This window comes from Triticum dicoccoides, chromosome 2A, assembly GCF_002162155.2.
Source record: "Triticum dicoccoides isolate Atlit2015 ecotype Zavitan chromosome 2A, WEW_v2.0, whole genome shotgun sequence".
In the NCBI taxonomy this organism is placed as follows: domain Eukaryota; kingdom Viridiplantae; phylum Streptophyta; class Magnoliopsida; order Poales; family Poaceae; genus Triticum; species Triticum dicoccoides.
Window position 1 is genome coordinate 148,635,477 of NC_041382.1, and position 8,681 is coordinate 148,644,157.

The window sequence follows — 8,681 nt, forward strand, 5'->3', positions numbered from 1 at the left end:
GATCCTGTGTGCGCGTAGGAAAATTTTTGAAATTACTACGAAACCCAACAGTGGCATCCGAGCCTAGGTTAATGATGTTGATGTTATATGCACGAGTAGAACACAAGTGAGTTGTGGATGATACAAGTCATACTGCCTACCAGCATGTCATATTTTGGTTCAGCAGTATTGTTGGACGAGACGACCCGGACCAACCTTACGCGTACGCTTACGCGAGACCGGTTCCCTCGACGTGCTTTGCACAGAGATGGCTTGCGGGCGACTGCCTCTCCAACTTTAGTTGAACCAAGTATGGCTACGCCCGGTCCTTGCGAAGGTTAAAACGGAGTCTATTTGACAAACTATCGTTGTGGTTTTGATGCGTAGGTGAGATTGGTTCTTACTTAAGCCCGTAGCAGCCACGTAAAACATGCAACAACAAAGTAGAGGACGTCTAACTTGTTTTTGCAGGGCATGTTGTGATGTGATATGGTCAAGGCATGATACTGAATTTTATTGTATGAGATGATCATGTTTTGTAACCAAGTTATCGGCAACTGGCAGGAGCCATATGGTTGTCGCTTTATTGTATGCAATGCAATCGCGATGTAATGCTTTACTTTATTACTAAACGGTAGTGATAGTCGTGGAAGCATAAGATTGGCGAGACGACAACGATGCTACGATGGAGATCAAGGTGTCGCGCCGGTGACGATGGTGATCATGACGGTGCTTCGGAGATGGAGATCACAAGCACAAGATAATGATGGCCATATCATATCACTTATATTGATTGCATGTGATGTTTATCTTTTTATGCATCTTATCTTGCTTTGATTGACGGTAGCATTATAAGATGATCTCTCACTAAATTATCAAGAAGTGTTCTCCCTGAGTATGCACCGTTGCAAAAGTTCTTCGTGCTGAGACACCACGTGATGATCGGGTGTGATAGGCTCTACGTTCAAATACAACGGGTGCAAAACAGTTGCGCACGCAGAATACTCAGGTTAAACTTGACGAGCCTAGCATATGCAGATATGGCCTCGGAACACGGAGATCGAAAGGTCGAGCGTGAATCATATAGTAGATATGATCAACATAATGATGTTCACCGATGAAACTACTCCATCTCACGTGATGATCGGACATGGTTTAGTTGATTTGGATCACGTGATGTCTATCTAAGTGGGAGTTCTTTAATAATATGATTAATTGAACTTAAAATTTATCATGAACTTAGTCCCTGATAGTATCTTGCTTGTTTATGTTGATTGTAGATAGATGGCTCGTGCTGTTGTTCCGTTAAATTTTAATGCGTTCCTTGAGAAAGCAAAGTTGAAAGATGATGGTAGCAATTACACGGACTGGGTCCGTAACTTGAGGATTATCCTCATTGCTGCACAGAAGAATTACGTCCTGGAAGCACCGCTGGGTGCCAGGCCTGCTGCTGGAGCAACGCCAGATGTTATGAACGTCTGGCAGAGCAAAGCTGATGACTACTCGATAGTTCAGTGTGCCATGCTTTACGGCTTAGAATCGGGACTTCAACGACGTTTTGAACGTCATGGAGCATATGAGATGTTCCAGGAGTTGAAGTTAATATTTCAAGCAAATGCCCGGATTGAGAGATATGAAGTCTCCAATAAGTTCTATAGCTGCAAGATGGAAGAGAACAGTTCTGTCAGTGAGCATATACTCAAAATGTCTGGGTATAATAATCACTTGATTCAATTGGGAGTTAATCTTCCGGATGATTGTGTCATTGACAGAATTCTCCAATCACTGCCACCAAGCTACAAGAGCTTCGTAATGAACTATAATATGCAAGGGATGAACAAGACTATTCCCGAGCTCTTCGCAATGCTAAAAGCTGCGGAGGTAGAAATCAAGAAGGAGCATCAAGTGTTGATGGTTAACAAGACCACTAGTTTCAAGAAAAAGGGCAAAGGGAAGAAAAAGGGGAACTTCAAGAACGGCAAGCAAGTTGCTGCTCAAGAGAAGAAACCCAAGTCTAGACCTAAGCCTGAAACTGAGTGCTTCTACTGCAAGCAGACTGGTCACTGGAAGCGGAACTGCCCCAAGTATTTGGCGGATAAGAAGGATGGCAAGGTGAACAAAGGTATATGTGATATACATGTTATTGATGTGTACCTTACCAATGCTCGCAGTAGCACCTGGGTATTTGATACTGGTTCTGTTGCTAATATTTGCAACTCGAAACAGGGACTACAGAATAAGCGGGCACTGGCAAAGGACGAGGTGACGATGCGCGTGGGAAACGGTTCCAAAGTCGATGTGATCGCGGTCGGCACGCTACCTCTACATCTACCTTCGGGATTAATATTAGACCTAAATAATTGTTATTTGGTGCCAGCGTTGAGCATGAACATTATATCTGGATCTTGTTTAATGCGAGACGGTTATTCATTTAAATCAGAGAATAATGGTTGTTCTATTTATATGAGTAATATCTTTTATGGTCATGCACCCTTGAAGAGTGGTCTATTCTTACTAAGTCTCGATAGTAGTAATACACATATTCATAATGTTGAAACCAAAAGATACAGAGTTGATAATGAAAGTGCAACTTATTTGTGGCACTGTCGTTTAGGTCATATCGGTGTAAAACGCATGAAGAAACTCCATACTAATGGACTTTTGGAACCACTTGATTATGAATCACTTGGTACTTGCGAACCGTGCCTCATGGGCAAGATGACTAAAACACCGTTCTCCGGTACTATGGAGAGAGCAACAGATTTGTTGGAAATCATACATACCGATGTATGTGGTCCGATGAATATTGAGGCTCGTGGCGGATATCGTTATTTTCTCACCTTCACAGATGATTTGAGCAGATATGGATATATCTACTTAATGAAGCATAAGTCTGAAACATTTGAAAAAGTTCAAAGAATTTCAGAGTGAAGTTGAAAATCATCGTAACAAGAAAATAAAGTTTCTACGATCTGATCGTGGAGGAGAATATTTGAGTTACGAGTTTGGTGTACATTTGAAAAACTGTGGAATAGTTTCGCAACTCACGCCCCCCGGAACACCACAGCGTAATGGTGTGTCCGAACGTCGTAATCGTACTTTACTAGATATGGTGCGATCTATGATGTCTCTTACAGATTTACCGCTATCATTTTGGGGATATGCTTTAGAGACGGCCGCATTCACGTTAAATAGGGCACCATCAAAATCCGTTGAGACGACGCCTTATGAACTATGGTTTGGCAAGAAACCAAAGTTGTCGTTTCTTAAAGTTTGGGGCTGCGATGCTTATGTGAAAAAGCTTCAACCTGATAAACTCGAAACCCAAATCGGAGAAATGTGTATTCATAGGATACCCAAAGGAAACTGTTGGGTACACCTTCTATCACAGATCCGAAGGCAAAACATTTGTTGCTAAGAATGGATCATTTCTAGAGAAGGAGTTTCTCTCGAAAGAAGTGAGTGGGAGGAAAGTAGAACTTGACGAGGTAACTGTACCTGCTCCCTTACTGGAAAGTAGTTCATCACAGTAAACTGTTTCAGTGACACCTACACCAGTTAGTGAGGAAGCCAATGATAATGATCATGAAACTTCAGATCAAGATACTACTGAACTTCGTAGATCAACCAGAGTAAGATCCGCACCAGAGTGGTACGGTAATCCTGTTCTAGAGGTCATGCTACTAGATCATGATGAACCTACGAACTATGAAGAAGCGATGGTGAGCCCAGATTCCGCAAAGTGGCTAGAAGCCATGAAATCTGAGATGGGATCCATGTATGAGAACAAAGTATGGACTTTGGTTGACTTGCCCGATGATCGGCAAGCAATTGAGAATAAATGGATTTTTAAGAAGAAGACTGACGCTGATGGTAATGTTACTGTCTACAAAGCTCGACTTGTCGCAAAAGGTTTTCGGCAAGTTCAAGGAATTGACTACGATGAGACCTTCTCACCCGTAGCGATGCTTAAGTCCGTCCGAATCATGTTAGCAATTGCCGCATTTTATGATTATGAAATTTGGCAAATGGATGTCAAAACTGCATTCCTGAATGGATTTCTGGAAGAAGAGTTGTATATGATGCAACTAGAAGGTTTTGTCGATCCAAAGGGAGCTAACAAAGTGTGCAAGCTCCAGCGATCCATTTATGGACTGGTGCAAGCCTCTCGGAGTTGGAATAAACGTTTTGATAGTGTGATCAAAGCATTTGGTTTTATACAGACTTTCGGAGAAGCCTGCATTTACAAGAAAGTGAGTGGGAGCTCTGTAGCATTTCTGATATTATATGTGGATGACATATTACTGATTGGAAATGATATAGAATTTCTGGATAGCATAAAGGGATACTTGAATAAAAGTTTTTCAATGAAAGACCTCGGTGAAGCTGCTTACATATTAGGCATTAAGATCTATAGAGATAGATCAAGACGCTTAATTGGACTTTCACAAAGCACATACCTTGACAAAATTTTGAAGAAGTTCAAAATGGATCAAGCGAAGAAAGGGTTCTTGCCTGTGTTACAAGGTGTGAAATTGAGTAAGACTCAATGCCCGACCACTGCAGAAGATAGAGAGAATATGAAAGATGTTCCCTATGCATCAGCCATAGGCTCTATCATGTATGCAATGCTGTGTACCAGACCTGATGTGTGCCTTGCTATAAGTTTAGCAGGGAGGTACCAAAGTAATCCAGGAATGGATCACTGGACAGCGGTCAAGAACATCCTGAAATACCTGAAAAGGACTAAGGATATGTTTCTCGTATATGGAAGTGACAAAGAGCTCATCGTAAAAGGTTACGTTGATGCAAGCTTTGACACTGATCCGGACGATTCTAAATCGCAAACCGGATAGGTGTTTACATTAAACGGTGGAGCTGTCAGTTGGTGCAGTTCTAAACAAAGCGTCGTAGCGGGATCTACATGTGAAGCGGAATACATAGCTGCTTCGGAAGCAGCAAATGAAGGAGTCTGGATGAAGGAGTTCATATCCGATCTAGGTGTCATACCTAGTGCATCGGGTCCAATGAAAATCTTTTGTGACAATACTGGTGCAATTGCCTTGGCAAAGGAATCCAGATTTCACAAAAGGACCAAACACATCAAGAGACGCTTCAACTCCATCCGGGATCTAGTCCAGGTGGGAGACATAGAGATTTGCAAGATACATACGGATCTGAATGTTGCAGACCCGTTGACTAAGCCTCTTCCACGAGCAAAACATGATCAGCACCAAAGCTCCATGGGTGTTAGATTCATTACAGTGTAATCTAAATTATTGACTCTAGTGCAAGTGGGAGACTGAAGGAAATATGCCCTAGAGGCAATAATAAAGTTATTATTTATTTCCTTATAATCATGATAAATGTTTATTATTCATGCTAGAATTGTATTTTCCGGAAACATAATACATGTGTGAATACATAGACAAACAGAGAGTCACTAGTATGCCTCTACTTGACTAGCTCGTTAATCAAAGATGGTTATGTTTCCTAACCATGAACAATAAGTTGTTATTTGATTAACGAGGTCACATCATTAGTAGAATGATCTGATTGACATGACCCATTCCATTAGCTTAGCACCTGATCGTTTAGTATGTTGCTATTGCTTTCTTCATGACTTATACATGTTCCTACGACTATGAGATTATGTAACTCCCGTTTACCGGAGGAACACTTTGGGTACTACCAAACGTCACAACGTAAATGGGTGATTATAAAGGAGTACTACAGGTGTCTCCAATGGTCGATGTTGGGTTGGCGTATTTCGAGATTAGGATTTGTCACTTCGATTGTCAGAGAGGTATCTCTGGGCCCTCTCGGTAATACACATCACATAAGCCTTGCAAGCATTACAACTAATATGTTAGTTGTGAGATGATGTATTACGGAACGAGTAAAGAGACTTGCCGGTAACGAGATTGAACTAGGTATTGGATACCGACGATCGAATCTCGGGCAAGTAACATACCGATGACAAAGGGAACAACGTATGTTGTTATGCGGTCTGACCGATAAAGATCTTCATAGAATATGTAGGAGCCAATATGGGCATCCAGGTCCCGCTATTGGTTATTGACCAGAGACATGTCTCGGTCATGTCTACATTGTTCTCGAACCCGTAGGGTCCGCACGCTTAAGGTTACGATGACAGTTATATTATGAGTTTATGCATTTTGATGTACCGAAGGTTGTTCGGAGTCCCGGATGTGATCACGGACATGACGAGGAGTCTCGAAATGGTCGAGACGTAAAGATTGATATATTGGAAGCCTATGTTTGGACATCGGAATTGTTCCGGGTGAAATCGGGATTTTACCGGGTTACCGGGAGGTTACCGGAACCCCCCGGGAGCCATATGGGCCATCATGGGCCTTAGTGGAAAGGAGAAAGGGGCAGCCCAAGGTGGCTGCGCCTCTTTCCCCTCCCCTAGTCCTATTAGGACTAGGAGAAGGTGGCCGGCCCCCCTCTCTCCCTTCCCCTCCTAGGAATCCTAGTTGGACTAGGATTGGGGGGAGGAATCCTACTCCCAGAGGGAGTAGGACTCTCCTGCGCCTCCCTCTATGGCCGGCCAGCCTCCCCCTCTCTACTCCTTTATATACGGAGGCAGGGGCACCTCTAAACACACAAGTTGACACAAGTTGATCCACGTGATCGATTCCTTAGCCGTGTGCGGTGCCCCCTGCCACCATATTCCTCGATAATATTGTAGCAGAGTTTAGGTGAAGCCCTGCTGCTGTAGTTCATCAAGATCGTCACCACGCCGTCGTGCTGACGAAACTCTTCCCCGACACTTTGCTGGATCGGAGTCCGGGGATCGTCATCGAGCTGAACGTGTGCTCGAACTCGGAGGTGCCGTAGTTTCGGTGCTTGATCGGTTGGATCGTGAAGACGTACGACTACTTCCTCTATGTCGTGTCATTGCTTCCGCAGTCGGTCTGCGTTGGGTACGTAGACAACACTCTCCTCTCGTTGCTATGCATCACATGATCCTGTGTGCGCGTAGGAAATTTTTTGAAATTACTACGAAACCCAACAATTACTCCCTCTGATCCAAAATAAATGTCATGGTTTTAGTACAATTTATTTTGGATCGGAGGGAGTACTTTTGTCTTTTAAAATTCAACATCGAAAAACCCTCGGTTTTCCATAGTTGACACATGCCGCTCATAAATTGTGATCCACATATAATGTTTAAAAAATGATCATTCAACTATTGACGAGTTTAAGCTTGGTTCCTAAACTCCAAAATCTAACAACTTAACTCTTAACTTTCAGTACCACAATACTTTGGTCTTTCACCCGGGTCAAACCAGTATAACTTGTGATTGTTGGAATATGCGTGTAGTAGAAGTTGTATAGGGATAGAGTTGGTTTAAACTCTGTATTCTGTTCTATCTCTTCTTCTGTCTCTCACGATCTTTCTGTAACGACTTGATCGATCCCATCTGATCGATCTCTCCCTCTGTAAACTTGTGTGCCAAGGCTTTTGCCTAATATATACATGCGGCCCGAGACAAAGGGTTCTACGCTTCCCAAAACACTTTTACATGGTAACAGAGCCTCTTCCTCATCCAATCGAGAGGGATTGCATCTAGCTACCTTCGCGACCGAGAGTATGTCCACCACCACCGCAGCCATGACCGCAAGCACCATGGGTGCGCTCACCACCACCCCATCCTCCACCTTTGCATCATCTTCCTCCTCCTCCACCCACAACACCACCTCTCTCGGATCGCCACCACAGGAGAAGCTTACGCGGGGCAATTTTTTGCTCTGGAAGGCCATAGTACTCCCGCAGATCAGAGGTGCCCAGATGGAGCACCACCTCGACGCGACGAGCCCGCCACCACCCGCCACCCTCACCATCACCACGGAAGGCAAAGAAGAACAAGTCGTCAACTTTGCAAGATCCCTTTGGTATGCACAGCAGCAGCAGCTCCAAGGATACTTAATGGGTTCACTTTCCCGTGAGATCCTTGCCCAGGTCGCCACGCTCCAGACGCCGGCCGAGGTGTGGCGCACCATCCACGCCATGTTTGCTGCACAAAGCCAAGCCCAAGCGATAAACACTCGCATCGAGCTCACCAACCTCAAGAAAGGTAACCTATCCATGGCTGATTATCTTGGTAAAATAAAAAGTCTCACTGACGAGGTCGCAAGCACGGCTGCGGCCCTCTCTGATCCGGAGATTGTCTCCAAAATCCTTGCCGGTTTGGACATGGAGTACAACCCGGTGGTCTCTGCACTTGCCGCCAGGGTGGAACCCATCACCGTCCAAGAACTCTACAGCCAACTGCTCAGTTTTGATGCCCGGCTCACTCTCCTCCATGGCGGCGACCTTCGGCAATCCTTCGTCAACTCCGCCTCTCGTGGTCGCGGCCGTGGGCGCGGTCACCAGGGGCAGCGCGGCGGTGGGCGCGGACGCGGCGCCCCCTCTCCTGGCGATGGCGCACGCTCTGGTGGCGGGGGCGGCTACAACAACAGCGGCAACAGCGGCGGCTTCAACAACAACAACGGCCGCCGCCCTCCTTCCCGCCCGTGCCCCCGATGCCAGCTTTGCAAAAAGTCTGGTCACGAGGTGATTGATTGCTGGCATCGCTACGACGAGGACTTTGTGCCCTCGGATCGCCATGTTGCTGCCGCCATGCGTGAGCAGGGTGGAGATGGCGTCTGGTACGTCGACTCCGGCGCTACGG

At 45.1% G+C, this 8,681-nt stretch overlaps 1 pseudogene; it reads left to right on the forward strand.

Annotated features, from left to right (window-relative positions):
• The first annotated feature begins 8,155 nt into the window (after positions 1 to 8,155).
• LOC119359942 lies at positions 8,156 to 8,294 on the forward strand (annotated as a pseudogene).
• The last annotated feature ends 387 nt before the right edge of the window (positions 8,295 to 8,681 follow it).